Source organism: Nuphar pumila, chromosome 7 (genome assembly GCF_984573655.1).
Source record: "Nuphar pumila chromosome 7, dmNupPumi1.hap1.1, whole genome shotgun sequence".
Taxonomy (NCBI): domain Eukaryota; kingdom Viridiplantae; phylum Streptophyta; class Magnoliopsida; order Nymphaeales; family Nymphaeaceae; genus Nuphar; species Nuphar pumila.
In genome coordinates, this window is record NC_143255.1 from 33,378,395 (window position 1) to 33,387,431 (window position 9,037).

Consider the following 9,037-nt stretch of genomic DNA (forward strand, 5'->3'; position numbering starts at 1 on the left):
TTGTTCAATTACAACAAACATACAATATATTGGCTCCACTTGCCACAATTTGACTCGTACAATCTATGAAAATTATCAGCATGCTTCTTTAAGTCCCTACAAGAGAAAATTCAACACCTTGCAGTTCTTCCCTACCATATTGTTTGTTTCCCTTGCTAAGGGTAGATCATAAATAAAATTGAAGATACATATAAAAGCTATGAGATTGAATCTTACAAATATATACTTTGGCCCTGTAACTTAAGCAGCATGGCATGATTCTCCACTGTCATTTGCGCTTGGTCTTGCTTGCATTGCTTTGAATTATGGTAATAAGCACATGCACTAACATAACAAAGTTCAGATGGTCACATGTGACCCAGACAGAAGCATAAATTTTCAAGTTTAGATTGCGTTTGCATTTTGATTACAACTCACGCCTTTGATTTGCATCTATTGCATATTTTCTTTCAATGGATGGTAGCATGTTGCAAGCATACAATTTTGTCAAATTCCTTTTAAGTTCAAGAATTGCAATTGTAGGGTATAGGCTCTTTTGAAAGGACACTGAAACAAAAAATGTAGCACCTTGGATAATAATTGATACCAGGACATTTGTTTATGCCATGCCTTTTAATTTTTCCACCCCATTTATCCAAAGTTGATCTTGGTTTTCATTATCAAATGAACTCATATTGCATATACATCTACCATTTTTATTGCCCCTTTATGCCCTTATCATCTTTTTGGTTTCTAGTGTTTCTAAATCCTTTTTCTTTATTTTCTTTAATGACTAATCTGAGGAACACCCGTATAATTGAAGCCTGAGATCTTATAGAAGTTAGCATTGCTTATGCTAATCCAGATATCATATTTTATATGATTTATTTTCTTTATTTTTTTGTCCCTTCTCTTTAATGATTGTTTCCTTTTTGTTATGCTAAAGTCTTAGAAATCAAATAAATGAAAATGAAAATGCAAATTTCAAATTTTTTTAAACTACATTAGCTAATTGAGTTGTCAAATTACCTACAATAACACATATTGGTGTTACGACAATGAAGCCATACATGATACTTCAAGTACAAGGTTTTGATGATGAATAAGTAAATCAACTGCATTTCAGCTAAAGCGATGAAGAAAGATGACAAACATTGAAGAATTCGATGAAGAATCTTTGAAGACTAGTGTGCAAATGTTAAATTCATTAAAAGTCTTAGATTATTGTAAGAGCCTTACTTAGAGTGCATATTTAAATTGCATTTTACCTAAAAAGTCTTTAGAAAAACTTTTCTAAAAGAACCCCTCATGAAAATCTTTTTTGAAAACTCTTTTCTTAAATTTTTGTGTTTATTAGTCGACCAATAGACTCACCAGTCGACTAATCCTTTCGCGCCATATTTTCTAAAAAGTCATTTTTGTCAAATTAGTCGACCGAAGGTTTTATTAGTCGACCAGATAAAACATCTGTTTTCTGAAAATTTAGCAGCAGTCGACTAATGACTTTATCAGTCGACTGGACAAAACATGCGTTTTCTGAAAATTTAGCAGCAGTCGACTAATGCTTTTATCAATCGACCAGACATAATGTATGTTTTTCAGAAGATTTTAGCAGCAGTCGACTGAAAGGGTTTTCAGTCTACTGATGATATTATCAGTCGACTAATTTTATCTCTAGTCGACTAAGTTTCAAAAGTTCAAATTTTCAAATGGCTCGATAAACAGATCAGTCGACCGGCGATAACTGTCAGTTTACTAATAACTAACTATTAGTCGACTAACTACTGTTCCAGTCGACTAATTTTGCTGTTTTTTTCTGAAACTTTAAAAAGGCGTATCTTTTCATTTTTCGAACGTTTTGATCATTCAAAATGGACTGTTTTGACACCTTTTCATACCCTCAACGTATGGAAACTTTCAACTATAAATATGAGTGCATTTTACACTCAAAAGCACTTCAATTCAATCAATTTGAATCATTTACTCTTTGTTTTTCACTCATATTCATTTTCTCACTCACGTGATATTTTTCACTTCAGCTTTTCACTCAAATTCCTTTGAGAGATAGTGAATTCGTGAGTAGAGTATTTCAACAACCTCAAAAGCCAATTGCATCTCATTTGCATTCAAAAGAAGGGCTCATAGGTTGTATTGTAAGTTGTTACTTATTTCAATTTTTTACAAAAAAAAGGACTTCTTGGTTTAAAGGAGTTGTTTGCTTTCAGTAGTTGTGTTACTAGAAGTGGGACCGGATTTGGTCTATATGATCTTGTAGTTACACAAGGTTGATAGTGGAAATCTCAAGCAGGTTTTGCTTGAGGACTGGATGTAGCTCGGGAAAGACCGAACCAGGATAAATTACTGTGTTCTTTGTGTGTTTGCTTTTCAAATTGCAAAATTTGTCAATATTCCGCAAACAATTTTTAAAAGCACTATTCACCCCCCCTCTAGTGCTCGTTGCCTCGATCCTACTGCACTTTCATTTGGTATCAGAGCAGGTTTGCTATTATTTTGATTTGACCATCATCTAGCATGATAACTACAACATCTCAGCACAAAGAAGGATGCTCCTCTGTTCGTCCTCCTCTCTTTGACGAAACAAACTATGGATACTGGAAAGTGAGAATGACAATATTCTTGCAATCCATGGATCTCGATATTTGGAGAGTTGTTTCAGATAAGTATCAAACTCCATCAACTGATTTCAGCCGATGGACCGATGAAGAAAAGAAGACTGCTTCACTTAATGCCAAGGCAATGAATGCATTGTATTGTGTCGTTGACAATGTAGAGTTCAATCGCATCTCTCAATGCTCTACAGCAAATGAAATCTGACATACTCTTCTCGTGACTCACGAAGGCACGTCAACGGTAAATGAATCTAAAATCGCCTCTTTGGTTCATAAATTTGAATTGTTTAAAATGAAGCAAAATGAATCTATATTGGACATGGTAACAAGAATGACCGATATAACTAACACTCTAAAATCCCTTGGAAAAGAATATGCACAAGTGAATTTAGTCAGAAAGATCCTAAGGCGTTTAACTCCTGAATGAGAGAGAAAAACCACTGCCATTGAAGAGGCAAATGATTTAAACACTCTCACTCTTGAAGATTTGGTTGGTAACCTAATGACATATGAAATCCAACTTCAAGACAGACAAGAAGAAGAACCAAAGAAGAAATCTCTTGCTTTTAAGGCTTCTTCTGACTCTGAAAATTCAAAAGAAGATGAAGATATTGTCCTCATCACAAGGCAATTCAGAAGATTCATAAAAAAGGGAAGATTTCAAAGAAAGTTAAAGAAAACGGATTCTTCCAATCCCAATGAAGTCAAGTGTTTTAATTGCAAAAAGGTTGGACATATCAAGAAAGATTGTTCTCTTCTCAAAATCAAGCTCAAGGACCAATTCAAGAAGAAAAAGGCATTTCAAGCATGTTGGGATGATAGTGACTCCTCTTCCGATGAAAAATCAAATGAAGAAGTCGCCAACATGTGCTTTGTAGCACAAGAAGATTCGGTAAGTCAATTTGACTATGATGTGTTATTAGAAGCATTTAATGATTTATATGCTAAATTTAAGAGTCTAAGTTCTAAAAATAAAGAGTTAAAAACTAAAAATTCAACTCTTGACTCTAAAAAAAAACATTACTTCAAGAGATAGAAGATCTCAAGAAGGAAAACTCTTGCCAAACATTTGAGATAAAAGAAATTGGAGTTAGAACCAATCTCTTAAAAAAAAAAAATAACTAGTCTAAAAGAAAAATCAAATGATCTTCTTTCTATAGTGACCAAATTCATAAATGGTCAAGAGAATCTAGAAAAACTTCTTGGTTCTCAAAGATGCTCGGTTAATAAAACCGGATTGAGATATAGTTTCTTTGATACTCAAAATAGACCAAACTATGTTGTGAAAAATCAAAGACAATATTCTCAACCATTTGTTCAAAGAACTAAATTTTCTAGTAGAAATGCATCTAATCATGAAACTTATAATGCTTATAAGCCTAGACATGATTATTCTAGAAATGCTAAATCTTTTTATAGAAAGAATACTTTTTATCAAAGGAAACCAAAATCCAAATGGATATGGGTTCCTAAGACTAACTCTCATGGACGCAAAAATAGAAAAGGGTCAAATGCTTTGTCTTCTAATTTTGTTGTAGGTACACAAAATAAGGAGCAAATGGATATTGAACAACGGTTGTTCCAAACATATGACTGGAAGGCCGAAGTTATTTTTCACCCTCCAAAGTAAGGATGGAGGAACCGTCACCTTTGGTGACAATAACAAGGGAAAAGTAATCGATATTGGTAATATTGGTAATCCAAAATTTCTCTTGATAGAAAATGTTCTTTTAGTAGATGGTTTAATGCATAATTTATTATCTATTAGTCAATTATGTGATAAAGGTTTTCATGTTTCTTTTGAACAAGATTTATGCTTAATTTCTAATTTTCAATCTAAAAAGATCATTTTTAAAGGTAAAAGAAGGAACAATGTGTATGAACTTTATCTAGATGAGTTACCCATTTTTAATGAAAAATGTCTTATTGTTTCAAATGAAATTCAATGGTTATGGCACAAAAGACTTGGACATGTTAACTTTAAAATTATTTCCAAGTTATCCAAGAATGATCTTGTAAGAGGCCTACCTAGAATACCATATAAAAAAGATCACTTATGTGATGCTTGCCAAAGGGGTAAACAAATCAAGAGTTCTTTCAAAGCAAAAGATATAGTTTCAACAAAACGTCCTCTTGAACTTTTACATTTAGATCTATTTGGACCTTCTAGAATTCAAAGTTTGAATGATAGCAAGTATGCTTTTGTTATAGTAGATGATTATTCTCGATTTACATGGGTGATTTTTCTAAAAAGCAAAAGTGATGTTTTTTCTGAATTTTCCAAACTTTATAGAAGAATTACAAATGAAAAATCTATATCTATTATTAAAATTTGTAATGATCATGGTGGTGAATTTGAAAATGAATCTTTTCTAAAGTTTTGTGATCTACATGGTATATCTCACAACTTTGCTTTTCCTAGAGCAGCTCCACAAAATGGAGTTGTTGAAAGAAAGAATAAAACTTTGCAAGAATGTGCTAGAACCATGCTTCAAGATAAAAATTTACCAAAATACTTTTGGGCTGAAGCAATAAATACAACATGTTATGTTTTAAACCGTGTTCTTATTCAACTTATCTTACATAAAACATATTTTGAATTGTATTATGATCGTATACCAAAGATCTCATATTTCAAAATTTTTGGTAGTAAATGCTTCTTGTTAAATACCAAAGATAATCTTGATAAGTTTGACTCAAAATCAGATGAATCAATATTTCTTGGATATTCTTCTAGAAGTAAAGCTTATCGTATTTTCAATAAAAGAACATCTTGCATTGAAGAATCTTTACATGTTGCATTTGATGAGAATTGTGAGCAGGTTATACCTCTAAGCAAAGGAGAAGAAATAATACTTCAAGAAGAACCCTTGATAGAGAATACTTCTCAAGAAAATATTCCTCTTCAACGTGTTTGGAAAGAAGTTCCTAATCATCCACATGAACAAGTTATTAGAGAAATAAAGAGTGGTGTCCAAACTAGAAGGCAATTAGAAAAATATATTGCAAATGTTGCTTTCATATCTAAAATAGAACCAAAGAATATCAATGAGGCTTGTGATGATGAATTTTGGCTTTTGGCCATGTCTGAAGAACTTAACCAATTTACTAGGAATGATGTTTGGGATCTAGTTGATAGACCAAAGGATCATCCAGTAATTGGAGTTCTGCATCTGCAAAAGGTTTAGGTTCTCCTCCTCCTACACCTTCTTCAAGACATGGATTTTCTCTCAGATTACTCCGAAATCCTCTTTTATATGATACTTTTGGATCGATTTCTGCACTACCTATTTACCAGGCCGAAATGTACTGTTTTATCTGTTTTCTCGTTATAAAATAAGAGAATTATTTCAAGGAATTTCACATCTTTTTGATGCCTGTGCAGATACCCTTCATTATCCTTTTCTAATTCACTTGTTTTACACGAATTTACATTTTGATCATGAAACTGGAGTTTTGTGCTCTCTTGTTCGTGATGTTGAAATCGAGTTTGATTATAAACTACTTGGAGAAATCCTAGAAATTTCATCTTCAGACACTCTTTTCAATACTGTTGAGCTGAATGATGAGAGAATTTTTGAACAAATTCTTCTTCCAGGTGCACCTCATTGCCCTCCTTTCAAAAATACTAATCTTCAAACTCGTGCACGGATTGCTGGATGAATCCTTGCCCACAATGTTCTACCTAAAACTGGTTCTTTTGATCACTATTCCACAGATCTATCTACGACTTTTTATGTTTTATTTGGAAATATTTATGTAAATTGGGCCAATGTGTATTTTACAAATTTGTGGAAACAAAAACCATTTCTTCCTTATGGATGTCTTCTAACTCGTATTTTCAGACATTTCAAAGTTCCCTTAACTAATGAAAAATATATTAAGCAAAAGGAGTTCTTTGATCAAACTATTTTTAAAAGAATGAAAATTAAATATCTGCCTTTTTTAAATGTTGATCAAACTGAACCATCTGATCCTACTGAACCATCGATTTCTGAACCCTCACCATCCTCTGCGACACCTTCATCTCAAGCAAAACGAAAGAAATTTTCTACAAGTCAAGACAATGATGAAGTTTTGCAGCGATTGGAAGCTTTGGAGCTGCATCAATGCACTTTTCGTGAAGATGTGACTCAACAACTATCTTTGATTCAGAAAAAGATTACTTCAATCAAGGATTTGCTCAACTCACTTTTCTGATCTTTGTTGTCTAAACTTTGATACTTTATGGATTGTAATATTTTAAACTTGTATCTCCATTTTGCTTATGCTATTTCTGCCCTTAATCTTTTTGATTATGACAAAGGGGGAGAAAAGATAGATTTTGGTAGACACATGCATGGAACTTGCAGGAGAAAAGCATAGACCTTGCATGAGAAATGCGAAATTAAGAGAAAAAGATAGAAATTGCATATTGCATTATGACATGGAAATGCAAACCAATCAATATGTGATATATGTGTTTTAAATGTGCTAACTTTTAATGTTTTGCAGCATATTGATAGGGGGAGTAAAATCTCCATCTATGTATCTAAATGTTTCATCTTTGATTAAGTTTGTCATCATAAAAAAGGGGGAGATTGTTACGACAATGAAGCCATACATGATACTTCAAGTACAAGGTTTTGATGATGAACAAGTAAATCAACTACATTTCAGCTAAGGCGATGAAGAAAGATGACAAACATTGAAGAATTCAATGAAGAATCTTTGAAGACTAGTGTGCAAATGTTAAATTCATTAAAAGTCTTAGATTCTTGTAAGAGCCTTACTTAGAGTGCATATTTAAATTGCATTTAACCTAAAAAGTCTTTAAAAAAACTTTTCTAAAAGAACCCCTCATGAAAATCTTTTTAGAAAACTTTTTTCTTAAGTTTTTGTGTTTATTAGTCGACCAATAGACTCACCAGTCGACTAATCCTTTCGCGCCATATTTTCTAAAAAGTCATTTTTGTCAAATTAGTCGACCAGATAGAATATCTGTTTTCTGAAAATTTAGCAGCATTCGACTAATGACTTTATCAATCGACTGGACAGAACATGTGTTTTCTGAAAATTTAGTAGCAGTCGACTAATGCTTTTATCAGTCGACCGGACAAAATGTATGTTTTTTTTCAGAAGATTTTAACAGCAGTCGACTGAAAGGTTTTTTAGTCTACTGATGATATTATCAGTCGACTAATTTTATCTCTAGTCGACTAAGTTTCAAAAGTTCAGATTTTTAAACGGCTCGATAAACAGATCAGTCGACCGACGATAACTGTCAGTCTACTAATAACTAACTATTAGTCGACTAACTACTGTTCCAATCGACTAATTTTGCTGTTTTTTTTTCTGAAACTTTAAAAAGGCGTGTCTTTTCATTTTTCAAACGTTTTGATTGTTCAAAATAGACTGTTTTGACACCCTTTCATACCCTCAATGTATGGAAACTTTGAACTATAAATATGAGTGCATTTTACACTCAAAAGCACTTCAATTCAATCAATTTGAATCATTTACTCTTTGCTTTTCACTCATATTCATTTTCTCACTCACGTGATATTTTTCACTTCAGCTTTTCACTCAAATTCCTTTGAGAGATAGTGAATTCATGAGTAGAGTATTTCAACAACCTCAAAAGACAATTACATCTTATTTGCTTTCAAAAGAAGGGCTCATAGGTTGTATTGTAAGTTGTTACTTATTGCAATTTTCTGTAAAAGAAAGGACTCCTTGGTTTAAAGAAGTTGTTTGCTTTCAGTAGGTATGTTACTGAAAGTGGGACCGGATTTGGTCTGTATGATCTTGTAGTTACACAAGGTTGATAGTAAAAATCTCAAGCAGGCTTTGCTTGGGGACTGAATGTAGGTCAAGAAAGACCGAACCAGGATAAATTATTGTGTTCTTTGTGTGTTTGCTTTTTAAATTGCAAAATCCGTCAATATTTCACAGACAATTTTTAAAAGCACTATTCACCCCCCCTCTAGTGCTCGTTGCCTCGATCCTACTGCACTTTCAATTGGAAGTGATTACATACAAATTATTGCACTTGGTTTTTATTATGAAATGAACTCATATTGCATAAACCACAAACATGTCATGTGTTCATGAGCTTTTCCTAGCTAGATCATTCTAAGTGTAAAACCTGTAATTTTTAAGGATTATTAATAAATAAAGAACTCATTTTTATCATTAAATTATAAATGTGTTTTTAGCTTTTAAATTTTATTTATTGATATATTACATATTTATTTATTTATTTTGGCCAATTAGGGCATAATTTGCATTTATAGAACTATTTTGGGCTATAAATCACTATTTATATATAAATTATATTTAAATATATTTTTGATGGTGTTTGTAAATTATTAGAGTGTTTGTGCGTTATATTGGTAATGGTTTATAGGGTAATTACCATTTTTGACTAATCTTAGTATAATTGATAT